Genomic DNA, 27,054 nt, shown 5'->3' with positions numbered 1-27,054 from the left:
TGGCAAATTGAGATCATCCCTGGTCTGTTTTACAAGCCCTGAAAGGTAACCTCATTAGTGCTAATGACTTTTAAAGGGGGAGGGAAGAGAAGGGAAGGGAAGGGAAGGGAAGGGAAGGGAAGGGAAGGGAAGGGAAGGGAAGGGAAGAGAAAAGTGAGAAAGAGGAGGTGAGAGGGGAGAGAGAGGAAGAGAGAGTGAGGAGAGGAGAGAGTGAGAAGAAGAGAGAGGAAAGAAAGAAAGAAAGAAAGAAAGAAAGAAAGAAAGAAAGAAAGAAAGAAAGAAAGAAAGAAAGAAAGAAAGAAAGAGGGGAGAGAGAAAGACGGGGGAGTGAGAGAGAGAGAGAGAGAGAGAGAGAGAGAGAGAGAGAGAGATCAAGGAATGTTGATTAATTGAGATGCAGGAGTGGGGTGGGTGGGTGTGGACTATAACATATAACAAGTAAGGAACTTCAAAGATGAATGAAAGCAGATTATATCATTAAAGCAAACTTTCTAACTTTTCTGGCATCATGGATCTCTTGGGCAGTCAGTGTGGTGAAGCTTATGTACCTCTTCCCAGAAGAATATTTTTAAATGTACAAAATAAAAACATAGGATTACAAAGGAAACCAATTATATTTGAAATATATATATATATATATATATATTTTTAAAAGTTCATACATACCAGGTTAAAAACCTTAAAATGGTTAAATGATATAAAGAGATGGGCTGGTCATGAGGTAAGAGTAAGAGATAGACCCAGCAGTGCACCCCACTGGCATGTTCATGAGGTCATGAGAAATCAAGGAAGGCACTCAGCACATTAGGCAGATCTCCAGTAGTTCCCATAAGTTCATTATAAGAGACCATTGGGAAAAACCGCACAGGATGCTCAGGTGTGGACAAGTCCTGAACTGCATCATTGGAGGGAACATGCATTGGAGGGAATACAGATTGGAAAGTACTTATGTTTTTGAATTCTGGTGCTCCCAAAGGTTACTTTTTAGGAAAATGGAGGGTCCCCGTTTTCCAAGTGGGTGCCAATGGCATAACATTTAATTCTCTCTTTTAGGGCTAGCTCCCATGGAGACTAGCCTGGGAGACTGACTCTTCCTTGGCCACTTGATGCCCTGGTCAAGCAGAGACCTTCAGGGATCAGCCAGAGAAATAACCTTGCAAGCTGGCTGGGCTTCCCCACAGTACACTCTGTAGATAGATGCCTCTTCGGAATAAAAACCCAAACAGCAGCAAGCACTCCAACCTCCCAGCTGTTCCACTGTCAGCTTCTTCCAAGCCTTTCCTTTTCTGCACCCTGGCTTCTTTACCACAGTTGTCAAGCTTATCCACTTACAGGTACAAGTGACAAGACCATGGAAGGGCTGATGGTCTCCTTCTGGATGTGTCTGAGGGCTATGCTCCATTTGAGACCCTCTGCCTGCTCTGTAAAGGATACCTTCATTGATGGCATTGATTCATTCCATTTTATCAAATGTTGTGCTTTGGGTGGAATCCTTGTGGTTTTGGAGTCAAGAACCTGGGCTCAAGACTCAGCTTGGCTGTTTTCCATTTGAGAATGTCTTAGCACAGTGCCTGGCACATAGTAGGTACTTAATAAATGTCAATTGGTTGCACTTTGTAGGTTATTTGGGCTCTCTGGGCCTTTATCTGCAAAATGGGAGGTAGTTGGACTGGATGATCTCTGAGGCCCTTCTAGCTTTAAAGTTGGGATCTTAAGATCCTATTGCCTCCCTCACATTTGGAACTGGAAGGGACCTTCAAGGCCAATAGTCCAACCCTCATAATCTTACAGATAAGGAAACCAAGGCATAGGGAAGTGAAGTGTCTTGACCAAGGTCATACAGGTAGTGAATGACAGAAGTTGAATCTGAATTCAGATTCTCTATTTCCAAATGACTAGAACCGGAGTCTATCTCCTGGCTCCCTGTCTCTTCCTTCTCTACAGAAGCCAGAGTTTGATCTCCAGTAGAACAAAATCCACAATTGCATGGGTCACTGTGCTAATCCAATCCAACCAATAGATGGTCATTGCACAGTTAGGATGTGCCTGACACTGTGCCATGTGCCATAACGAGGGCTGACTTGGTTACTCTGTTTTTTTGGTACTTGGGAAACTTCCTTTAGCATTTCAAGAACATGGTGCTCCATGTGCTCTGATTTTGGCCAGTTCTGTCATTCAAAGGCTTTGGGAAGCCTAGAGTCTCTAAATTGGAAGGGAGCCTAGAGGTCAGGTGGCTGAGCTAGTCTCTGAAGAGGCGCCCTCTATACAAACAATATTCCCTTCTACCTTTGAAGACCTCTACTAGAGGGTGACTCACTGGAGGCAGCTCATTCTCCTCTTGTATGCTTTTAGCTGTCAGCAGATTTTTCCTTCCATGGAGCCTAAATCTGCTCCCTGAAACTTCCAGCTTTTGTTCCTAGTATTCCCTTCTGGGGCCAAGTGAAATAAATCTAATCTCTTATCTCTTTTTTTTTAAATAAAAATTTATTTTTCTCCTCTCCTCTCCTCATCTCTGTCTCTATCTCTCTCTCTGTCTCTGTCTCTCTCTCCTCTCTCTCTGTCTCTGTCTATCTGTCTGTCTCTCCTCTCTCTCTGTCTCTCTGTCTCTGTCTGCTTGTCTGTCTCCCTCTCTCTCTCTCTCTTCCCTCTCTCTGTCTCTCTGTCTCTGCCTGCCTGTCTGTCTCTGTGTCTCTCTCCTCTCTCTGTTTGTCTCTATGTCTCTCTGTCTCTTTCTCTGTCTCTCTCTGTCTCCGTCTCTCTCTCTCTCTCTCTCTCTCTCTCTCTCTCTCTCTCTCTCTCTCTCTCTCTCTCTCTCTCTGCCTCCTTTTCCCTTTGTATTCCTCTTCCTCCTCTTTCTACAGAATCATTCTTTTTTCTTTTTGGAGGCAAATAGGATTAAATGACTTGTCCAGGGGCACACAGCTATTAGATGTCTACAGAGAGCTGTTCTATATGACAAAAATATTTTAAACAGAACCCCCCACCCAGCAAAACATGAATACATAGAGAAGAAATGCAACATTCCATGAGGACCCTTCCCCTCTGGGAGGAATGGGGAAGTGTTATCCCAAAACTTTTCCTTGGGGCCAAGCTTCCTCTTTGCAATTTTGCCACATAATTGTTTGCTTGTTTTGTGATTGTCCTTTCCATTTACATGGTTGTTGTCATTGCATATGGTGTTTTCTTGGCTCCTCATCCCCTCCACTTTGCAGTGATTTGTTGAAGTTTTGCCATATTTTCCTGTATTTTTCATGTGTCCTTTCTTACACCACAGTAATATTCCAAAACATTCATTTATCCAAATGGAACCCATCTAATCTCTTTCTAATGAGAAGGGCAATATGATACATATATCAAGCATGCCCAAACCTCCATGTTTGCAAACTTCCCAGGAAGAGCAAAGATTCATTTGGGTAGAGAGTAGGTGGTAGGCATATGAGTGGGTGGTGGGCCACAGAACCTTGAGCATGCAAACTTACTCTATCAGCTGTGAGAACTTTGGGTCTAGTTCTCCAGATCAGTAATTTTTCCATGCCTAATCCCAGATCTAGTTTCCTGGAACTGCTTTCTGGAATTTAACTTCTTTGTTGAAGATGCTAAATATGGCTCTGATTTTTTCTTAGATTTAGGATTCTTAATCTGGGATCTGTGAACTTAAAATATTCTGATAACTGAATTCCAATTGTCTTCCTCTGTAATCTCATGCATGTCATTTTATGCATTTTAAAATGTGATTTTGCCCAGACTGATTGCCCAGAGTCCATGGCTGAACAAAGGTTAAGAATACTTGTCTTAGATGTATCTAGTCGGTATGATCCAACCTCCAGTGAGACCTGTCTTTGGCCCAAACCAGTGGATACCCCCCAGCTGCCCCTCATCAGATCTACCCCCACCTGTCCACTACAGAGGGCAGGGAAGGGGTGACAGGTGATCTGTTGTTCCTTAGAGGGGAAAATGTTTTATAGCAGCTCATGACCTAGGTCCATTGACACAGTGATGGAGAAAGTTTGCAATTAAGTCACTCCTTCTAATCATCTCCCCTGCTGATGTTGAAACAAATTTACCAATATCCCAGGTACCAACACATCATGACACTCATTAGTTGGCGACTCATCCATTTTATGAGGCTGCCTGAAGACAGTCCTTAGCCGGCTGGTTTTTTAATAACATTAACAAAGCCCTGGCTCCAGCCTCTCTTCCGTCCTTCACTTTCATGCCTACTAACAAATTCACCCTTTTTATTAAGGAACAGGGAACGATGCCAGCATGTTTCTCCTCCCTCCCCCCTTGCTTCCCTCCTTTCCCTCCTTTAAACAGAATGAAGATGGGAGCAAGAGCAGATTTATGGTCTTGGGATTTGAAATGCAAGAGGCATTCCAGAGCGGGACAGAGAGGTCCCTGGAGTGATGAGTGTTGAGAACCTGGTCTTCTACCTCATGACTCTGTCCAATTACTAGTTCTATCACTCATAATATAGTCAGATTTGTCATGCTGCCCTGGTTACATTGTGGTCTCACTCTTCATTCCTGTAACTGGTTGGCACCAGGGCCACTTAATCACCAGATTGCAATTTATGCAACTTTAAAGAGTCTCTCTTGAAAAAATAAATCCTACATCATTTAAGAGATCTTTCCCGATATATGTGTGTATCATAGCATATGACATCATAGGATCTGACATCACATATCAGTCTGGACCTATATGTGTATGCGTACATATGTATATTTGTGTTCACATAGATACTGTGTATACATCATATGTATATGTGCAAATATGTTCATTTGTGTGTATATATACATATTTGTACAGACGGTAAGTAGAAATAGGCGATGGATGGGTATGTAGGTAGAGAGATTGGTGGTAGATGATAGAGATAGTAGATAAATAAATAGGTGGTAGAGATAGCAGATAGATAAATGGATGAGAGAGAGACAGAGACAGAGAGACAGACAGAGAGAGACAGAGAGGAGAGAGGGAAGAAATCATGAGAGACAGCGATGTCTCATGGCTAGAGGGCCAATTTTGGTATCAGGAAGACCTGAGGTCAAGTCTTATATCTGATGAATACTGTCTATGTAACCCTGGATATTTCACTTAACCTCTTAATGCCTCTAGGCTTCTGTCCTGCGTTAGTAGAGAGACTTTCTTAGGAGTTCTCTATACTAATGAAATCACAGGCCCAGAGCCCAGTGCCTGGCAAATAGGAGAAGTATAAATGCTTATTTACCACACCCACCCACTGCTCTCTATGTGTCTCTTTCTCTATCTCTCTCTCTCCACCTCTGTCTGTCTCTCTTTCTGCCTATGTCTCTTCCTGTCTGTCTCTCTCCATTTCTCTCTCCAGTTTTAGAATATTTCCTAAGGGCACAGAGAGATTAAATGGTGGATCCACTATCAACCACTTAATCAATAAATCTTTATTAAGTACCTACTATGTGCCAGATACTGTACTAAGAACTAGAGTAAATAATGGAGGCAGAATTTGAATCCAGCTCTTTCTGATTTCAAGTTCAACATTCTATCCATGTAACCTTGCCCCCCCATCACATATATCATATGCATTACACATATGAGCACACACATGCACGCGCATGCACACACACACACACACAGGATTATTCAGGAGAATTGGAATTAAGGATGCTCTCGAACACATGTAGGTACAAAAAAAAAGACAGATAGTCATGTGTCCAGAGTTCCTTGGTCCCTTCACAATGTCAAGGGAAAATCTGGCAGGCCTCCCACACATTGAGTTGCCTTCTCAGGAGGAACTATTAGAATAGCTGGTAGAGGAGTCTGAGGGCAAGACAGGCATGGATGGTTTGCAATCAACGTAGTTGGAGGGAACATCCACATGGGGGGAACACAGAGCTGCTGGAGTATTTGAGTAAATAGAAATATACATATTTTAAATCTATGTTTTACATAGGTTATATAGTGTGGGATTAGAACTTGGTCCTCCACCAAGCACATGCACATATAATATAGGGTGTCCCAAAAGTCTTAATGAAGCTTTAGCAGCTGACCACTGCCCCAAGCCTTTTGAGACTTCTGGTATATGGATGTATATGAAGACACACAATCGATGTGGCCAGGGAAGAAGAGGCTTGTCTCCAGTGTGTGGTTTCATCAACACTTTGGAAACAGGTTCTTGTTAGCCAAGATGATTTGGAAGTGGTTAAAGTCTAAAGTGGAGAAACCAAGGTGGGGTGTTCCAGCTGTTGGCAGATGTCCTCATACTATGCCTTTAAGGATGCTGGGAAGACCTCCTCCCATCCCCCCCCCTTTCTTCCCTCAAGTAGCTATGAAATGGGACTGCGCAGAGGACACTGAGTCATTGAAGTGGATAAGGACAAAGAGAAGAAAGGGAGGGCTGAGGTGCCCAAAACTCATCTCCACCTGCAACCTGACTTTGCTGGGAGCCGCCTTAAGTGACAGCAATCTCAATTCAATTGAATTGAACAAATATTCATTAGATGTCTTATTTGTAAGGCATGGTGCTAAGTACTGGGCATATAAAGATTAAAAACGAGAGTCCCCTGCCCTCAGGGAGTTTGTACTGAGGGAGGCTGGTGGGGAGAGGATACAGTACAGAGAGATCCGTATAAAACAACATAGAATATGATGGGAGACAAAGCAGAAACCCAGATAAGGGGCTCAAGGATTCGAGGAGTGGAAAACACTTCAGCTGGAGGGAGGGAGGGAAAGAGGGAGAGACCCACCCAAGACCAAATGAACCCATTTACTTCCTGCCAGCAGGATTTGCCAGACACTGAGGAGAAACATCTTCCCATTGGGAAAAAAAACCTTCTCCCTTTTACTTAGCCTCTTTTGACAAAGTTAACCTGACATAAACATTGGAGTTGGGGAGTGAGCTTCTCCCTGGCCTTTTCAAGTAGCTTTATTGACTTTTAAAACATTTTAGTGGTGCTGTTCTTTAGTGGTGGCGTGTTTGTTGCTGTTGTTGGTTTGTTTGTTTGATGCTGTTTCCATTTCTTTTTTTTTTCAGCCAAAGAAAAACAAAGTTTATTAAAGATTTGCCATATTGGATAGGGTCTTAAGAAATCTCACCATTTTGTGACACTTGTATTGACAAGTGAGCCAGAACAATCTGACAGACTGAGCCTGAGCTAGATTGAATCTGAGCTCTGTTTCCATTTCTTGATACTGTCTTCACTCTCCTCCTCAGTCTTCTTCTTAATCTTCTACCACCCCTTGTAACAATGAAAAACCGTTTAGTGAAACTCATAGACGTAGCACCTGGGGCTGACAAGATATGTAACATTTTGCACCCATAGACTTCCACATCCCTTCCAAACTCAAGTATCTGTCCTGTGGGACCGAAAGTGGTTATCATACGTGATCTATCTTTGGCAGCCCATTCCTGCTGTTTTTACTTACGTTATTGCAGGCATTGGCGCCATCTACTTTTGCACAATACTGCAATAATGTGGAAAGCAATCAATCACATCAAGCAGCCATTCCAGGAATTATACTGGATGGAGCCTGAGATGGGGAATTAACGAACCCAGTCCTGACTGTGGTCTTGTAATAAGGACATTGTTCATATCTTAACGTTAATGTAAGATTCTTAAACTACTTGCAGTTTCAAGGTCTGTTACAGAATCAGGAAACCATTGTAAATAACATTTTGCTGGTAAAATAATGTTTTATGCATACTCTATTTCTATTCCTCTATTGCACCTTTAACAGTAGCCATGGTTTGCTGGAAAGGGCGTAGGAGTTGGAGTCATGGATCTGGATTCAAATCCAAAATGTGCTGCTCACCATGGATGAGATCTTGTGCAAGTCAGTTAATTTCTCAAGGTCTCAGTTTCCTTCTCTGTAAAATAAAGAGATTGGACAGTATGGTCTGTGAGGCTCCTTCCAGTCCTAGATGTCTCTATGACCTTAGATGCTAGTTGGCGAATAGCTGAGCTAATTGGAGTAGATGAATGCAATGGAAAATGATTGCACCCTAGGAAATGATCAAAGATATTTCAGAGAAACATGGGAAGACGTGCATGAACTGATGTGGAATGAAATAAAAAGGACCAGTAGAGCAACTGGTAAAATGACAATCATAATGACAAGAAGAATAAGAACTTAGAATTCTGATCCAAGCAGTGCCAATGGTGACTTCCTTCCAAAGACGGATGGTGAAACATATCTCCCACTTCCTGACAGAGAGGTGGTGGACCAGAGGTTCAGAGTGAGTGAGGCATTCTCAGATGTGGCTAACAGTTTGTTTTCTTTTATAGGACTATGCATATTCATTACAAGGGAGAGCTTCCACTTGGGAGGTGTAGTGGGGGTGAGAAGCTAAGTGTTAATAATGGATATGCAAAAGAGCATTCATAAAATATTTTTAAATACACAGAAGAAAAAAGGATAGAAAGGAACACAGAGGCAACGGTTTTGCTACTACCCTGTTAAATTATTTATATACACACATACATATACACAGATGCTTCTTTTAAAAAGTTGTTTTTTTTTTTAACAAAAGTTTCAATGTCTTATAAAAGCATCTTTCTCATCCTTTCTGTGTAGTGAATTGTCTGGTTTTGTTGATTAAGTTCACAGTAAAAAATGAACTTAAAAAAGTTAAGTTTCTGTTCCTCCCCCCTTTAAAATTTGAGACATTTGTGTCCATCCCCAGTCCTGTGGTGCCTCTGCCATTTCCCATGATTTTTCGAAGATCAGTTTTATTAACCTAGCAATTACATCTGCTACCCCCCAGATTACTGACCCAACCTCATTGAGGATACCCAGGTTCTTTCTTAACAGCTCCTTATTTGTCTTGGGTTTCAACTTCCTACTCACCAGTTTTGTCCCCTTCTTACCAGTCCAAAGATCATTTTCTTTGGTAGACAAAACAGAAGCAAAATAGGGATTGAGTAGTTCTGCCTTCTCTGCACCATCCATTATTTGCATCTCCTCCACCCTGAGCAGTGCTCCTATTTGTTCTTTTTCTTCTTTTCTTCCCCAACGTTAAAACAATGACACCTTTCTGTCATCCTTAATTGTCCTCCCATTCATCCTGGGCTTTACTGCTACTGACACTATTCTTATAGCATCTATCCCTCACTTGTTGTTCATTCTCAGGAACCAGCCTTTGCTTCCATCTTCTGAATTAGTCTTTTAGAAATCTAACTTGATCAAAGTTCTTTGTAAGTTTCCTTAGATCTCTTCAGACATCTATCGTCTTTCTTCCTAATTGGAATATTTGATTTGATGAACAAAATTCATCAGATTTTGTTCTAGGGAGCTTCCCATCGCCTCTGAGATGAGTTTTCCCTTTAGAATTTTAGGAGCCTAATTATCCTTTCTCTGATCTCTTCAATATCTGTTCTCCCCAAATCTAGGGGGTGCAGTGGGCCCTGCTCAAATCTCTTTTGTGTGTGTCTGGTATTCTCTTTAGGGTCCCCTTGATTCACCCTCTTCTCTAGCCTTGTCCTTTGTTGAACTCACCCCCAACTTTCCTGTCTCTATTTCTTCACTCATGTGATTCTTCCTACTTTGAGTGACTTTCTTTCTCTATCAGATTCCTGATTGTTCTTCAATGCCCCTCTCAAATACAACCACCTTTAAAAACCTTTCCCTAATCTTCTGACTCAGAGGTCATCTCTCTCTCCACAGTTTAATCACTCAATGCTGTTTGTACCTCTCTCCTAGTAGAAAGAGCATTGGACTTGGACTCCAGAGGACTCTGTTCAAGTTCATTTCTGAACAATGCCACTTGACCATGCCACATGGCCATGGGTAAATCACCTAGCTTCTTTGAAAATCTGTTTCTTTAACTATAAGATGGGAAATAAAATACTTGCCTTATCTACTTCATTGAGTTGCTATGGAGAAAGTCTTTTGTGAACCTTAAAGTGCTCTAGAAATAAGGGTTCCTATTCTAGTTAAGTGGCCTTGGTGTTTAGGGAACACAACAACTTTGATTTTGGACGGAGAGTAGGATAAAAGGTCATCAGGCTTCCTAGTCCCAGCCAATCCCCTTCATTCTAGCTCTCAGAGTAATTTGCATGGACTCAGACTGGCAACGAAGAGTTAAAAAAAACTTCTCCTCATCACATCTTCACCAAGTCATTTCAGTCTTATTCCTGGAATGATTTTCAGTCACCCAATCTGTCAGGCAGGGGTCCTAAGGAAGTTAAAAGGAATTGTCTAAGCATAACTCAAACAAGAATTTAGCCTAAGGGAGCCTGAATAGGAGCAGAGGAGAGGAATAGAGAACACATTTCATAAGCTTTTGCTCTGTGCCAGGAACTATGCTAAGCACTGAGGGTACAAATAGAAGAAGCAGATAGATTGCGCCCTCAAGGACCTTACATTCTAATGGGAGAAGACAACGTATTAATGGGAACTGGAAGAAGGCATCCATGTAAGTGACCATGGTGTAGAGAGCTGGGAAGAAGTATAGAAGAAGGTTCTCAGAGTGAGATAAAGCAAAGGCTCATTTATCAGAGCCTGGAATCTCAGGGATGGATTCTCTACAGTGGTGGTTGGGGTTAGGTATGGGAGGCAGGGAGAATGGATGCTAGCCAGAGTGCAGGCAGCACAGTGGGAAGTTCTAAAGACAGATCTATGTGCCAGCTTATATCACCTGAAACTACTAAAGACCTGAATAATGATATAGCTAGCACTTACATGGCTCTTTGAGGTTTGCGAAGTGCTTTACCAGTATTAGCTGATTTGATTCTGAGAGTTCCTAGAGGGGATAGACCTCTCCCTTTACGGGAAAAGAGGCTTCCCAGCAGTTGGAACCCAGCAGTGACCAGCCAAGAGCAACTCACTGGAGATACTAACTGGCTGCCTAATGATAGTGCCTGAGCATCGGAGGTTATGGGTGGCTCTGAGAGTGAGCAGGGAGCAGCATCAGAAGCAGAGAAGAGTTCTAAGCTGGAATAAATTGCTCTGTTTGAGCTTGATTCTCCAGCCTTCCATGTTCTCTGGCCACATATGTTTCATGTAGATATCATCCCTCCACATATATTTCCTAGCCATGGGCATCCCTCACACATATGCCCCTCCATGCATAATCCCTGATCATGCATGTGTTTTTATGTATGTCCTCTCTTCCACTTCTGGGAGAATATACCCTATTGTGTGTGTGGCAAGGGGAGAGAAATTTTTCTGGTTTTACTATTTACTTATTTTTCTATGTTGTTTAAATGGTTTTTTTAAAATTTGAAGTAATATATTCTCTACTATGAAAAGAAACATATGGGTAGGAACTCATGAACTATGGTGATGAGTTGCTGCTCCCCCAACAATGTGCCTTGAACCTGCCATCTTTCTAGGAGTCCACATGTGAGGGGAACTCTGCCTGCTACATGTCTACCATTGCCGACACTTAGCATGGCATTCTGAACATAATAAGGGCTAGTTGTTTGTCGAATGAATAAGTGATTGTCTTTTGTAACCACTGAGAATACTGTTGTCCACTTTGGAGTTACATGGGGAATGTGGCATGTGGTCCTGTCCATGTCCGTGACCAGGATCTGTTGGTATTTTGGACAACTGTATCTGCTACTTGTCTGGGGCTCGGAGCTTTGGAAGCTCTTAGAAGTAAGTCATTTAGTTACAATCTTCCCACCGTATCTTTAACATGGATGGTTCTTGGAATCTGCCTCTTTGCCTCTTGAATCAGCTCATGGATTTGCCTGAAATGGACCACCCCAACTCAGTTTTCAGTATTCTCAGCTGGATGCCTGTGGTTGCACTAACTCCCATGAAAACCTAATCAGAATCGAACGGGAAGGAAAATCAGAGCTTTTAAAATCTCCATTAAGCCTGCTCCCTCATTTCTCCCGATGTGGTGTGCTAATCAGCAGTGGATGCAGGCTCTTATCATATTCACACACAATTTTGATGGGCTGAGGTCCCTCCCTCTGCCAACATAACTCTACTGGGCCAGATCCTCCCAAAACGTTATTTCTGAAAATAAGACAGGAAGCAAGACCTACCTGAGAAGCTCTGAGCTAAAGGCAAAAGTTATGACTATATGTTTGTGGCAGGAATGTGAAATAATAAGGAGGTTAAATAATAAGGAAGAGTGGACCAGATATGTGGATGATTCAGGAATTTTTGTGCTTGGGGCAATGTATATCATGCCCTCAGTTAAAAGGGGTGGAGGACGCTGCCCTGGTTGGGGGCGGGGGGAGCAGAGAATCAGGACACTGACATGAAGCCAGTGCCAAGGGGGCTATAGCCCATAGGGGTTGAGGGCACTCACCCCAACTATCTGGTAGCTTCCTATTTTAACTTATTATCCTTTCTGATTCTGCTGTTTTTTCATTAGGATGTAAGTTCCTTGAGGGTAGGGCCAGCTTCACTTTTGCCTTTGTATCCCCAGAGCCTAACACAGTGCCTGGATCATAGTAGGCATTCAATAAGCACTGATCGAATTGGATTAAATCCTACATGGCTGAAGACATGCAAATAATGATAGAACTTGTAAAATTCTCTGTCCTAAAAATTTGGCCTTGGTTCTGCCCTAATTAATGCTCTGAGATAACTATGTAAAATGTATATTGTACTTTGCTCAGGAAACCTAATTGAAAAGCTACTATTTTATTGCCTTTTATCCCCAGCACCTAGAACTGTGCCTGGCACACAGTAAGTGCATTAAAAATGCTTGTTGATTGCCTGAATGAATGACTTCAGGTTCATCACTCTTTCTGCTTACTGGTCCTGCAAAGGAGCATCTTGATCATAGTCAATTAATGTCTTGGCCAGGCAGTAGCACCTCAGAAGGCGGATTCTGTAAGAACTGACTTACCAGGATCCTTGTCCTTTTCTTTTCAGGTGAGGGGAGCTATTCGATCACTTTGAGGGCCTGAGGGATTGGAGGGGGATTGCATATGACTAAAGTCAACATGTTCATTTCTTTATAAGATGCTTCCTAGAGGAATTTCTTTTTCATGAATCGATGGTGGGGAGTAGTCCAGAAAACTGAGGACACAAATAATAGGCTTTAATTGGCAATAATTTTAAAGATTTATTAAAGGGGGGGGTCAATAAAAAGAAAATTTGACCTTTGCATATAACACCAGGTACAGAGTATCTATCTGACAACCACATTTATTTGAAAGAGGCCTTTGGGCTCCATTGAGTTCAGTCCAGTTGAGAAAATGAATGAATGCCTTCATTTTGCTCCAACCATTTAGAACAGCTCCAGAGGAGCTGTTGTAAAACGGACTACCCACCTCTTGTTAGTGGGGTGGACTCAGGGTGCAGAAGGAGCCATATAAATGTAGTTTTTTAGACATGGTTAATATCTTGCTTGACTGTACATATTTGTTACAAAGGCTTTTCTTTTCTTTTTTTACCGAGGTGGGGGGCGGGAGAGGAGAAGGTGGAAGGAAGATGGGGTTTAGGGATGGGGCTCAAAAAAGAAAAAAAGAAGAAGAGAACAGAAGGAAGAGCAGAAGGAGTCACCGACAAGCAGAACAGCTTTAGTTACATGTTAGATTTATTAAATACAAAAGAAAAGCAAGGATTACAGAAAAGAGAGTCAGAGTTTCATGTACAATCCTCTCTTGTTTGACGCCTGTCTATGGAAATGTTCCTTTTATTCTAGAAGCTTTTGTCCTGGGGCCTGTGAACTTGTTAAAAATACATTGATAATTGTATTTTAATATACTTGGTTGCCTTTTCTTTTATTCATTTAAAAACATCATTCTGGGAAGGCGTCCATATGCTTCACCAGAATGCAGAGGGGTCCATACCACAAAAGAAGTTAAGGGTCCTTGTTTTATTTGTAGTTTGTGAAGTTCAGAATTTTTTTTTTAAAAATGTGTTAGATCTTAGATACAGAGGTAGCAGGGACCTCAGAAATCATCCAGTTCAGTCCCTCATTGGATAGATATGGAAACAGAAGCCTAGAGAGCAGTACTTCCTTAAGTGACTCTCCCGAGGTCACAGAGTAGTCACATCAAAGAATTTGAACCCAGGTCTTGTGACTTCAGAGTCAGCCACGAAGCCTCCTCAAGTCTTAATTTTATTTAAACGTGATGAACAATCTGTGCAACAATGAGTACTATCACCCCTCCCCCTCCCTGCTGCCCCACCAGACCTTGGACCACCCTTTCCATTGCTTCTGGAAGGGTTTGGTTGGAGTTAATAATCTAGGCCAGTTAAAAATTCCGTTCAGTGAGGGTGTATGTAATGTATATTTTTACATATGTACAAAAAACCCTTTATTTAGTCAGTTGCACTGGTTTCTCTGCATATATTACTGCAATGTATTAATAATCATCTGCTTGCCTGCCATGGGGCCAGGAGAGGGCATTCTGCCAAGTTCTGCCAACAACATGCGCTCACCTGGCAGCATCCAGATTTGTGAAGTGATCTCTACTCCCCTCGGAGGTGCTGGAGGGTGTTGGTCCTGTTCCTCTATTCTGTCCAAAACCAAGATTCTTGGCAGGGGGTGGGAGAGTAAGAGGAGGAAGAAGACTGAAGGATGCTCTGGAAAGGTGAACAAGGAGTCTTGGCTAACAAATAGCTCAAAAAAAAGAACTTTGATGACTAAGGTATAAATGAGTCAGAAAGGACAAAATTAGACACATCTGAAAAATCTAGGTGGGTTTGAGACCAAGGAAAATAGTGCTGGAGAAAGTTAATTTGTGGTTTTTCAAACTCAGATCCAGAACAATGGAAAAAATTGTTCCAGATGTGCAGGGAAACTTGGAATTCAGCCAGACCCACCCAGCCCAGCGATAATCAGAGAAAGGGAAAAGGAGGGGGTTGGAGGGTGAAGGATTTAGAGACAGAGAGTCACAGGGAAACAGATACAGAGAGACAGAGAGATCAACACAGAGGCGGATGGAGGCAGAGGCCAGAGGCAGAGGCAGACACAGACAGAAAGACTGAGACAGAGACAGAGACAGATAGAAATAGCAAAAGAGGAGAAAGGCCAGTTCGGAGTGAGTATAGGCTTAACTGGGAGAGCAAATGCACATTTCAAAAGAGGCCAAGTTTGGCTGACTTAGTAAATTGATGAAGAATGTCAGGACAGTTCAGATTTCTGTCCCTAAATCTGAAAAACAGAAATGGCAATTCACTCCAGGGAACTAAGAGCTCTTAGGAGTCTTTTTCTCCTGCCATGGGACTTCAGGGTAAGGATAAGGATCTCAGAAAACATCTAGGGTGTTGGGGATTTTAAATCTTAAAATTTTTTTCATTTATTTTTTATTTTGTTCTTTCAGAACTGGCACATTTCCTCAGTTCAAAGCAAAGTAATGGTAATATATTTATCATGTACAAATGGAGCCCAGACTGCAAACACACATTTAGGATGGATTGCCAGAAAAAAAGATGTATTCGGTTTCCAATATGCATCTTAGGTATCATAGTCAAGCCAGCGAATATGCCTCCATATTTGTTACTAACAGGTTGAATTGAGCCATTTATTAGACAAAAGTTATGTGCTACATCTGTTATGCAGTTACCCTTCGGTCCCTTGGTCCCTGAGCTCTGAGATGGATATCATTAAAGCAGTCATCAACCAGGAAGTTGCAGTTCAGGGTAATTGCCCTGGCCGAGGAGGGTGAGTGGTGAATATGGGTGGGGGCTCATTATACAGTGGAGGACATGAGTCAGCACAAGTACGCCAGTGTCTGTAGCACTGGAAAAGAGCCTTGGAGGGATTAAAATACTTCAAGGTATAAATACCACATTAAGGCTTAGTCACCTGGGACAGGGAAACTGAGCACTACAACCCCATCTGAGTTGTGAGGTTACTTTCCATCTACTCTGTATGTATCTTGGTATGTACGTGTCTCCTCCCTAAGAATAAACCCCTTGTGGGAAGCGAAGTTTTAGTTTTATTTGCAACCTCACTGATTAGCACAGGGCCTAGCACATAGTAAGTGCTTAATAAATGTTGTTGATTGATTAAACATGGGAAGACACAAAGAGCAAGCCTCCATTTCTCTGAGACTCCCAGGTTCCTGTCCTTTCTATAACATCACATTGCCTTGTGTACAGTAGCACCATGAGACTCATGGGCTATGGGTGGCTATGGGTGACTAGACAGACTCACCACCAAGAGAAGCACTGATTTGGTTATTGGGTTTCCTCCAGCTAGGCTGGCAGTGATGACTGACTGATACTCAATATCCTGAGGAGCACAGTGAGCCAAGGCAGGGCTGTCACAAGCCAAGAGGCCCAAATGCATGTTTGAAGTGTGACTCCCTTCCCAGAGCCCATTGGGACTCATGGGAGTCTCTCCTTAATGGTGGAGATGAAGGCCCTTTCCTTCAGGAGAAGCAGCAGTGACGTTGGCTTCTTCCACTTCTCTCCTGAAGCAGGAAGCCAGGAGCACCTGAATGATGAGTTAGCAAAGAGGGACTGGCTGAGAATTGCCTATCGTCAGCCCCACCCTGTCCCTCACACAAGGCAGGGTCTTCTTCTCCACCAGTAAGGAAAGAGTCTCATCCAAATGGCCTTGACTTGGGGTTGTATAAGGATACTGAGAAGTGTAATCTCAAGGAATAGAGAGGAGCTCTTGGCTATTGGGATGGAGGGAGGGAGGCAGAAGGAGAAATAGCCATAAAGTAACCTGCATGGTAGAGCAGCTGGGTTCATCTTTATGAGTTCAACTTCAGCCTCAGACACTTAATAGATGTGTGACCCTGGGCAAGTCATTTAGCCCCGTTTGCCTCAGTTTCCTCATCTATAAAATGAGCTGAAGAAGGCAGTGGCAAAGCACCCTAGTATCTTTGCCAAGAAAATCCAAAATGGGGTCATAAAACTTTGGACGTGACTGAAAAAAATGAGTCAACAGCAACCTGTCTGATACACAACCACCAAGAGCAAGTTTTCTCTTTTTTTGAGCAAAAGCTCCCAGCCAACACTCTGAGCACAAGAAACAGAATCACAATCTGGGATACACTCTGTAAACAGGGGGCCAACCTGCAAACAAAATGATCCTCAGTCTGTCAGAAAATGGGCTTTCTGGCAATGCCTGCACAAATACGTGATCACTATGAACAGCATCATGCCCCATAGCAATAGCATGGTTCCCAGATGTGGAGAGTGTCTCTTCACTGCTCCATCCCCTCCTCCCAATCTTCTTGCTTCCTCACTCCACTTTGTCTCTTCCAGCATTAACCGGCCAATGTCGACATTAACTAGAAAGGTCTGGCTAATGCTCGGTCTTAGAAGAATAAAAAGACATCTGCAACATTGTTAGTGCTAGAGACCAACTATTAGCACATCCCACTACAGAAAGGTGACTAGCAAAAGTATTTTTAAATCAAGGGAAGAAGTAAGTTGTTATTTATCTGTCATGGTTCCATTTCCCAGTATAGTTCAAGGTAGTCATTTTCTTAAATTTTACTCACCACAACCCAGGGTGAATTAGGTAGTACTATTAAGTCTTCTGCTACAGGACCTCATGGTGGCATGGAGATGATCCTGGCTTTGCCAGCACAGTCAGGTTCTGGCACGTTCTACCGTACTGGACCCTGTCATCACACTGAGTCTGGTTTCCAAAGACCAGACCAGCTAAATGTGAGCAGGCTCATCATCGGTAGGCTAGTCACTCAGGGATGAATGTTTTGATCATGGCAACTCATGAAATAAAGAAAAATACACAATAGCCTTCAGTCATATGTGCCCTCCTTCCACTTCTGCAATGATGGCAGTGAAAAGAGGGCAGAGATGGCTAAGAATCATACATCTATAAATAACTTAAACCGGCTCGTTGGTACTCTAAATCTGAGATTCTCGTCCAAGGATCCCTGAGTGGCATACTGCTAGAGGAAGGGAGCCACAGCAGTCTTGATGTTCTTGCTGCAGATGAAACTGGAAGAAAGAAGATGCTGCTTAGTGGGAGGAAGGCCCGTGGATACTCCATGGAGAGGTGATGAAAGGAATTGGCGAAAGTGATTTTACTGTAGGTCCAAAGGTAATAAAAGCCATTATTGCAGACCATATCTGGTCTGTTATGATTTGAACCTTCTGATTAGCATTTGAACCTCCATGAAAATAACTGAACTTTTATGCCAACCTCAGTTACTGAGGATAAAGATACAGGGAAATGCTATGAAGAACTTGATAAGATTCTCCAGATTAAATCAACATACACCGATACATGGTGATCTCAATGCAAAGGAAGGAAAAAGTGACACCCCTCCCCCAGAGACACAGGTACAGAGAGGCAGCTACTCAGAGGAGGAAGTCACAGAGAGAAGTTATTTATGCGAGAGAGATGAGAGAGAAAGAGAGAGAGAGAGGGAGAGAGAGAGAGAGAGAGAGAGAGAGAGAGAGAGAGATGAGAGAGAAAGAGAGAGAGAGAGGGAGAGAGAGAGCAGGCCCTGGTTATTGAGAGTACAGCTATGAAAAGGAGCAGATCCTGGGAGACCAACTGAGCAATCTGCCCAGAGAGACACTGGGTCCAAGGTAGAGCTTTGTGAAGACTCCATGTAAGAGAAAGAACAGCAAAAATTTGTACAGGACTCCTAACGTAGCCAGAAATTGTGACTCGCCTTGGCCACATGTATTTCCTACATATGTGCCTTAATACTATTGCAATCTAAGTTTGTGTATGCTTTCCCCACATGTATATTTGGTCCTACGAATGTATGCCCTAGGTTTATAGAGGGAATATTTTGTGGCTACTGACCTAACTCTGCAATATTAGAAAATGCCTTTGCTGAGAGCTAATTATATCTATTGGCTGACTGTTAATGGGAAGCACATCAGTGGGGACTTAAGAGCTATAGTTTTAGAAGTAGGTACAACCATTGCATACCCCTCAAACCTGAGAGTAGTAATCACTTTCCTGGGGACCCAACTCATGAGTGAGAGTGCAAATGGGGAAGTAATATAGAGGGGTGCTTCATAGGGAATATGTTGTGTTTGCTATTTGTTGATTATTAAAGAAGATTTCGATTTGGTAGAGAAGAATGTTGCCTTAATGGAGTTTTTCCAGCGAAGCGTCTCTCATCGATTCATCAAAGTCATTCAAGATTGTTTGAGAGATAGAACAATAGTCATAATGATAATCTGGCTCAATAACCTTCTGACCATAAACATCAGGCAAAGTGCAAAAAAGGGAGACACATGCTTGGCAAAAATACTCACCACCTTTTCATGGCAGAAATCCTAGAAGAGGGTTCCTCAGTGGATAGTGAAGTTCTCTAGATGTTCCTGTTTGGAGACAACATTGTGCTAGTTATACTAGCACAATAATAGTTACCAGATAATTTACTTTATGGTCTATGCTATAGTTCATCTTCTGGGTCAGGTATCTGCATAGTCTTCTGGAAGATATCTGTAACTACCTGAAAGAGCTTGGCCCGACTGTCCAATGGGTGGATGAAGGATGTCTATCATACATCCGTGCCTTCAATTTGGAAGGAAAATCTATAGAAAGTGTTGATCAGTATGTATATTTGGAAAAGAAAGTACAGATGGACATTGATTTGGGCCTAGGATTGACTAGGAGGAGGAGAGCGGACTGGACCAGACTTCGGAAAGTTTCAGAGCTCCTTTAATTACCTCAAGTTTCCATGAATTCAAAGGCCAATTTTAGATGCCAAAATTTCACTAGTGTGGCTGTGTGGTGGTGAGACATGGAATATAGTACTGTCTGAAGAATTTAAAAAGAATTTTAAAAAATTAGTATCACACAGAGGGCAATAGAGAGGATCACGATGGGTGTGAGCAGGAGGCTACAACATATGACCAATGGGATTCTTCGAAGAGGAATAAGGGTACATGATGTTATTGAGGAATTGTATGATAGGAAGTCATGTATTGAGGGAGAGGTATAACAGCTACAATGCTTTATTGGTATCCTTCTGACTTAAGGAGAAATTGAAAAAGGCTTCCAGAACATTGTATGGACCTTGACTGTGAATTTATGGGGAGAAAACATGGACAAGAGTCATATAGAATGAGCAAGCTAAGAAGAGTGATCAACATTGTTAAAAGGGCTTTAAAATTGATAAGATCCCAGATGCATTTTAGTATTTGAGTGTGTCCCAGTGTTTTTTGGGGGACTGGGTGGGTATATTTTAGCTACTGTTTTTAGTTGGGAGACAGTAGGAGAGGGATAATGAGCAAAGGAAAGGAGGAAGAGGAGGAGTGAGAGAGAAAAAGAAAGATGGGCAAAGGGAAAAAGGAAAGAGAGAAAGAAAAAGAAGAGAGGGAGGAAAGAGGAGAAGGACAGGGAAGAAAGAGTAGGGGAATGAGGAAAGGAGATAGAGGAGACAAAGAAATAAAAGGAGGAAAGGGAGTAAAAGAAGTAGAAAGGTCAAGAGAAGGAGAGAGAAACAGAGAGACAAGGAGAGAGGAGGGGGAGAAAGAGGGACAGAGACAGGGAAAGAAACAAGAGGAGAGTGAGGAAAGGAGGTAGAGAAGACAGAGAAATGAGAAGAGATGGGCAGGGAGGGAGAAAAGGAGGTGGAAGAGAGAGGGAAGGAGAGAAGAAGCTGGAGAGAAACAGGCAGAGAGAGAGGAAGAGAGAGAGAGAGAGAGAGAGAGAGAGAGAGAGAGAGAGAGAGAGAGAGAGAGAGAGAGAGGCACCTTTTGTGAGCACAATATGTTAGTAAGCAAGAACATTTCAGTGACTCAGTGACACATCCCGTAGTTGAGCCAAAGTGATCTTTGATGTATTTCTAGCGCAGCACCTTGGACAGTTCCTGTAACCAGGACTCTATAGAATGGGAATGGTGCCATTTTTCCCATCCCAGGCTGAAGTTTCCCCTTAGCCTGACACTCAGCATTAAACTAAGACATTCAGAAATGTCTGAAAGAACCAGCTTTATGTCTCGGTTTAATGAGCAGACATTTTTCCCATTTGCTATTGAAGGACTTACTCTGTCCGTGAGGCTAGCCAAGGACTAGCCAAAGATAAGTGAATGGAGCAGCCCAAGATGGGAGTTATTCATCTCCTATAGACCTATCTCTGGATTCCCTGGGAGCTGGGCATGTTTTAAAGGGATAACTTAAGCGAACCACTTTTAAGTGTTGGTTAAGCAGCCTTAGGAAGATGCACTCATATAGCAACCCCAGGGGAACAGCTCCACCCCGGATGTGCCAATTTCAAGAAGCACTTACCCTGAGTTCCTTTGCCAGATCATTTAATATTGATGGTGGTTGTTGGTGGAGCAGCTACTAGGAATGAAGCCTATGAAAGCATAATGGAACTTTCAAATGCAAAATGAATACCATCTATTGATATCAACTCACCCTGAAATGGCAAGATTAGCCCTGCCAAGTTCAGAAAACCACTTAGGGTCATTCAGAGCAAACTTTGAAAGAGAAGACTGATATTAATGCCAATGTAAAATTGCCCCAGTTGATAAACCAAATAAACAAAACAATCAACCCATTAGGAAGTACTTGTGAGACTTTGAGAACTTTGTTGGTTTGATTCTGAAATACACTGGGAAGCATTTATTTGGATGTTTAGAGGAAGGTGTGCCAGCTGCAAATTGTTTGATTTTTACATAGATACAGAGGCACAGGGCTTGCAAATAGTACTTACCAAATAATTTACTTCTTGGTCTATAATCTAGTTCACCTTCTAGGTTAGGCATCTGTCTGCCTCCACCCTCAGTCATACTCTTTGTCTATTCCGGGATTGTACCCGACTCAGATAAACTTGAAATCTCTGGTTTCTCTCAGACACACCTCCTGCAGGAGGCTTCCCTGATTTCCCTAACTGCTAGTGTTGTCTCTTCAAAATTCTCTTCTACTTACTTTGCATATGTCTGCATGTTGTGTTTCCCTAAAGAAGGTGAGCTCGTTAGAGGCAGCTATGGCTTTATTTTTGACTTTTTATCACCAGTACCCTGCAGTGAAGACAGTGGAATCATGGGATCTTAGATTTAAAGCTAAAAGAGGCCATTTAGTTCAGTCCCTTTATCTTACAGACTGAGGTCCAGGAAGGCTAGACCAAAGATACAGTGTCAGGGATGGGATTTGTACCCAGGTCTTGTGACACCAGAGCTGGTGTTCTTTCCATTACACAATGCTACCTCCCTAGCAGACTCTTAATTAAGACTTTCTGATTGATTAATGCAAAAAAAATGAGAAAAAGACACCCCATGGTATGTTTCTGTTTGTTGAAGTGAATTGTGTAACATGGGAATTGTTCTATCCAGAGCTGAAAGTAGAAATAGTCAAAGTAGGCAGCTTCCCAGGAAACTACACTCAGGGGGTGCAACGAAATTCACTTTTAAATAAAGCTTTTTAAAAAAATCAGTGCATATTTTTAGTGCTGGAAAAGTCTATTCATTGTGGCACATTGGTATTTATTTTGTGATAGGTTAAATTGCACTGGTTACCCTACAGCTCAAAGCATCCACTGGGTAGTGAGACACAGTGGGCACACTTACTTTTCAAACCTTCCCAAGAGGGCCAGGTGCCTTGTCCCAGCCCCGGTCCCATCAGAATGCAAACCTGGGCTGTTCCTGTCATTGTTCCTGACCGTGATGTAGCTCACTTCTTCCCATTCTTGTGAGAAGCAGGGAAATTAAGCTAATCAACCACCAAGGGTGGTTTAATGGAAAGAATACTGGTTATAGAGCCAGAGGACCTGGGGCTTTAAGCCTAGCTCTGATGTTTATTACCCTTGTGACTTTGGTCAAGTCACATCCTTTCCATGGACCACAGTCTCCTATTTGTAAAAATCAAGGGTTTGACTAGATGATTTCAGGTTTTTAAAGTTAAGTTTAGATGGCTAGAATGGCTCTCACACTCTCCTGTCCTTCTCCTTTTCCTTCTCTCTCCCTCCATCTCTCTCTGTCTCTGTCTCTCTCTGTCTTTGTCTCTGTCTCTCTCTCCCCCTTCCTTTCACCCTCTTAGTCCTTTTGCCCTGCTCACTCAAGAAGTGCTTCTATACTCATCTATTAGACAAGAAAGAATAATCGGCCCTAAGTATTCCTAATGGCTTTTTATGTATCGTTTCAGTTCCCTCCCCTGCCTTGTTGACCAGATTATGTTTGGAGATGCTGTGAATGTCTGGCTCTTCCTCAATAGCTTGGCCTCATCTCAAGGTTGTGTGTGTGTGTGTGTGTGTGTGTGTGTGTGTGTGTGTGTTACTGCTAGGTCAAATTGCCCAAAAGGAAATACAATTTCCAGGCTGTATCAATTTCATCTCACTTTACTGATCTTTTGAGAGCAACCAGGGGGGAGATAGAGAAGGGCTGTGGCCGGAGCGCCGATTCTCTCTGTTTCTCATCATTAAGTTGATAACACACGACACCCTCATTATTATTCTATCATTAGGATCTGAGCATTTTGAGTGTTCAAATAAAATGGCTTTTTTTATCTTCCAGAGCAGTAAATGAGACCCTGCATCTCAGCATGCTGTCCTGGAAACCCCTTCTTAATGAGCAAGTGATTACAAGGCTGAAATGCAGCAAGTGTCCCCAACAGAACTGTGCGACCACGGACCTGCTCCCCCCAAATCCTTAAAGTAGGAGTCACTTCAAAACAGTGACCTGCTTGGGAGGGGCATTCTAGCTTCTACCATTACTTATGTCATTTATATTTTTTTCCAGTGATCATTCCCTTCTCTCATCTTCCCCCCCCCACTTCTCTCACTCTCTCTTCTCTCTCTCTCTCTCACCTCTCTTTTCTCTCTCTTTCCTCTCTCTTCTCTCTCCCTCTGTTTCCTCTCTTCTCTTTCTTCTCTGTCTCCTCTCTTTCCTCTCTTTTCTTCTCTCTCTCCTCTCTCTCTCCTCCCTCTTCTCTCTCTCTTTCTCTTTCCTCTCTTCTCTCTCTCTCTTTCTCTTTCCTCTCTTCTCTCTCTCTCTCTCTCTCTCTCTCTCTCTCTCTCTCTCTCTCTCTCTCTCTTTGAATCTCTCTCTGACTCTCTCTCTGTCTCCCTCTCTGTCTTTCTCTGTCTCTCTGTCTCTCTCTCTGTCTGTGTGTCTCTCTGTCTGTCTGTCTGTCTGTCTCTCTCTCTCTTTCCTCTCTTCTCTCTCTCTCTCTCTCTTTGAATCTCTCTCTCTGTCTCTCTCTCTGTCTCCCTCTCTCTGTCTCCCTCTCTCTTTCTCTTTGTCTCTCTCTCTGTGTCTCTGTCTCTCTCTCTCTCTGTCTCTCTCTCTGTCTCCCTCTCTCTCTCTCCCCCCCCCCCGTTTATTGTAGCTTTCCTTTGATAGAGAGTCCACTTTGGCCTAAATCAAGGAAGGCGTACAGTACAGTGGATAGAGTCCTCACTCTAGAGTCTAAAGGATCTTGGTTCTAATCCCACCTCAGATGATTTCTCCCTTTGTGATGCTGGGCTGGTCACTCTATCCCCCTGGGCATCAATCTCCTCATCTACGGTATGAGTGATTTCATCTTTACAGCCTCAAAGTTCCTGTCCAACTCTGAGCCTCTGATCATGTGATCTCCAGGATTTCTCTGCTTCCTGTGGTGAGGCTGCATAGCCCTGTAGGTATCAGCTCCTAGATAGCATAAATTTTCCTTTCTCACATAGCATCCCCATCCAGAGCTGTAATATGCCATAGATGCAGGACTAAAGTATTGTCTCTGACAGATGCTGGCTGTGTAATCATGCCCCTGTCAGCTAGATGGCCCAATGGTTAGTGTTGGACTTGGAAGCAGAAAGGCCTAGACTCAAATTCCAATCCTGCCTCAAACAATTACTGGCTCTATGACTAGTCAAATCACTTCTCTTAACCCCAGTGTTCTCATCTATAAAATAGCACCCACCTCACAGGGTTGTTGTAAGGACCAAGTGAAGTAATATGTGGAAAATACTTTGCAAACCCTAAGACACTATATAAATCCTTGCTAACATTCCTGTTATTACTGTGGGCAAAACCACTTGATCTTTCGGTATCGTCAGCACTGCTCTGAGTCTATTTTTCTTGCTCATAGTGGCTAGGGTCTTCCTCATCCCTCACAAATGTCCTTGTATTTACTTCTCTGGAAACACGTTGCTTCCTTCAATAGAATGTGAAGACAAAGGTTGTTTCCCCAATATCTACTGGCACACTGGCACTTTTTTTTACTGAATCTCCACCAATAAAGAGTCTTATATGCAAATGGACCTGAGCCCAAGGGTACACTAAACCTAAAATTTCACTGGTTTAAGCCAGGAAGTCTTGAGAAGAGAACACCCTCTACAAATGTAGGTTGGCAGCTGCTGAGGAGTGGACAGTCCTGGAGAGTTATCCAGAGCCTGGAAAGGTTAAGTGACTTGACCTTTCTATTGAAGAGTTAGGGCACTGGTTTCCCTTTCTTTCAAAGCCATACATGTGGTTAGTATAGGGTCATTCTACTTCTTCCAGTCCACAGAGATGTTCCTCCATCCATTCAAGACGTGAGGACATCAGCAGGTCATTCGCAAATATCTGACCATGTGTCTCCCAGGTTCAGTAATCTCCCTCTCACCTTGGTAATCAAATACAACTCATCTGTTTAACATTTCAAGCCCTTCTCGACCTGACTCCAACCTACTGTTCCAGCTTTGTACATGACCTCTCCCTCTCCTATAGAAGGAAAGATTTTTGAGGAAAGGACAGCTTCCATTTCTTGCCTTTGTGTCCTCAAAGCCCAGCACTTCCTACGTGCTTATAAATTGATTGACATCTAGGCTCTAGGGGGAATGTTTGAAATCCATTTCCTGACAAGCTCTGTATTCTTTCTACTATTTAATATTTGGGTCAGAACTTGTGATCAGGGCTACCAGGAGTCTGGATCATCATAGTGTCATAGGACTCTAGCCTTGGAACAGTACCAGAGAGACCATCTAATGCAATCTCCTTGTTTTACAGATGGAAAACAGGCCCAGAGAGTAGGAGTGATTTTTTTGCTTGAAGGGACACAGCAAGTTGGTAGTATTAGTGGGACCAGAACCCAGAACTGTGTGGTGTGAAGCGCTCTATCCTGATTCCCAGATTAGGTACTTTATAATGCTCCATATAGTGTAACATTATCCCAAAGGGAATGAGTAGTTGGAAGGGAAGCAAGGAAATGATATTTATAAAGTACCTACTGTGTGCTAGGCATTTTACAAATATTATCTCATTTGATTCTCACAACAACACCAGGAAGTAGGAACCCCCTACCCTACTGAGCCCCGCTGTACAGTTGAGGAACCTGAGGCAGATAGAAGTTAAATGAGTTACCCAGAGTCACATAACTAGTAAATGTTTGAGGCCGGATTCAAACTCAGGGTTTCCTGATTCCGGATCAAGCACTCTTTGTATAGTGCCACCTGCCGGCCTCTAAGAGTGATGGATTGAGAGTCGCAAGTCCTGGACCATGCTTTTGCCTTTCTTTGTATCCCCTGCACTTAGCACAGTGCCTGGCACACAGTAGGTGCTTAATAAATGCTTGTTTATTTGATTTGACAACTAGTTTTAATCTTGGTTCTGATACTTAGTAATTGAATGACCTTGGGCGAGCCTCTCTTTGGGTCTCAGTTTTTTCTTCTGTAAAATAGAGGCGTTGGGCTAGAATATCTCAAAGCTTCCTTTTAGCTCTGACTCTTGTGTGCCTAAGCTCTTAGGTGTAATCTCCCAGTGTCCTTCTGATAATATCACCAAGAGCACCTCAGAATTGTGCTGACCTCTTTTAGCACCCACTTCTAGCATCATTGGGCTAGCCATTCTCTTATTGGTTCTGATGGCTTGGTGGTTTTCTCAGAACTGGGAACAGCCCTACTTGTTTCCCAATGAGCTGATTTTTTTTCAACCTGACAAAATTATTCTGGCCTTCCCTTCTCAGGAGCGGGGATGGGCCACTGGTTCTTTGATGATGTCCTTTTCATTTGTGTTCGGCTGCCCGGCTGGGCTGCTTGAGTCTTTACAGAAGTCACTCTGGGCTGTATCCCTTCCTCCCAGGCAGTGGTCCATGCTAGAGTGCAGGGCTTTTAGCAGTTGGGAACAGGCAGGGGACGGCGCCACACCACACCAGAAGCTACTGCATGCAGGTCTCACTGGAAGAGCCGGACTGATGAAGGCTGAGCGGGGCATAGAATGGAGGTATGGGAGCCCTCTCCCCTGGACACTTGCTTCTTACGTAATTATCAAAAGAAGATGGGCATCCTTTCTGACATTTTTGCTCCAA

Source organism: Trichosurus vulpecula, chromosome 5, assembly GCF_011100635.1.
Source record: "Trichosurus vulpecula isolate mTriVul1 chromosome 5, mTriVul1.pri, whole genome shotgun sequence".
NCBI lineage: Eukaryota > Metazoa > Chordata > Mammalia > Diprotodontia > Phalangeridae > Trichosurus > Trichosurus vulpecula.
Note: the sequence above shows the minus strand (reverse complement) of the source record.